The sequence below is a fragment of the Otolemur garnettii genome, unplaced genomic scaffold (assembly GCF_000181295.1).
Source record: "Otolemur garnettii isolate 467f Iridium unplaced genomic scaffold, OtoGar3 scaffold00083, whole genome shotgun sequence".
Taxonomy (NCBI): Eukaryota; Metazoa; Chordata; class Mammalia; order Primates; family Galagidae; genus Otolemur; species Otolemur garnettii.
Window position 1 is genome coordinate 6472159 of NW_003852478.1, and position 1106 is coordinate 6473264.

At 39.2% G+C, this 1106-nt stretch overlaps 1 protein-coding gene across 1 annotated transcript in view; it reads right to left on the reverse strand.

The window, feature by feature from the left end:
* SCFD2 (sec1 family domain containing 2) overlaps nucleotides 1-1106 on the reverse strand; it is a gene marked incomplete at its 3' end in the record, with an annotated part of 196129 nt that overhangs the window by 74060 nt on the left and 120963 nt on the right. The window lies entirely within an intron of this gene.

The window sequence follows — 1106 nt, forward strand, 5'->3', positions numbered from 1 at the left end:
TATCATAAATAGAATTGTAATTAACATCTTTCAACACAAATTATACCAGCATCTCTGACAATGTTCTTTTTTTTTTTTTTTTTTTTTTGAGACAGAGGTAGAGTGCTATGGGGTCACAGCTCACAGCAACCTCAAACTCCTGGCTCAAGTTATCCTCTTGCCTCAGCCTCCCTTGTAGCTGGGACTATAGGCACCCTCCACAACACTCAGCTACTTTTAGAGGCAGGGTCTTGTCTTGATCAGGCTGGTCTTGAACTCTTGAGTTCAGGCAATACATCTGCCTTTGTTGCACTAAGATGAGACCAAATGGAGAGAAAGAGCACGAAAGCACATGTTTAAAAGAGGAAGGGTTTTATTCCAGTTGGCAGAGTGACTGCAAACCCAGAGTCCCAAAATGGCCCCACCCCCTGGGCTAGCTCAGTCTTCTCATTTTTATCCCTAGTCAAAAAGTTCTGGCCTACGGGTACCTTTCTCACTGGTCAGTTTGAATTAAGCTGGAGAAGCAGTTGCAGCTTTTATAGAAGCAGAAGCAAGCATTAGTTTCCAGGTCCCAGGAAGTTAAGTTTCTACAAATTCCTATAGCTGAGTCAGCACTCACAGGTGTGTCCTTGGGGTCTCCTTGACAAGACCTCTCTTCTCTTAGGCCTCACTTTTTCCAGGTATCCTCTCTCACCTCAGTGTCTCAGAGTGCTAGGTTTTCTGATAATGTTCTTAAACTAAGTACCACAAGTGAAATTATCAGGAAAAATATAACATTTTTCAAGGGTCCTGATAGATGTGTATTACCAATGTGCTTTGACAAAATTCACCATTTTAACTGTAGAGTTTCCAGAGGGACAAGTTATTGAGCTTCACCCCAGACTGAACTATTATTAATTAGTCTTTGATAATTTGAAGTGGTAGATTGCTTCTCAGTATAGTTTGGGTTTATGTTTTCTTAATTTCTACTTCTACTAGGAAAAGTAAACATTTTATTCATATATTTATTAGCCACTATTATTTCATTGTCTATAAAATAGCTGGGCACATTTTTTTTTTACTATTTTTCTTTTGAATAATTAAGTTTGGGGTTTTAGGGGGGAGGGGGAATGTTTGTTTATTTTGGG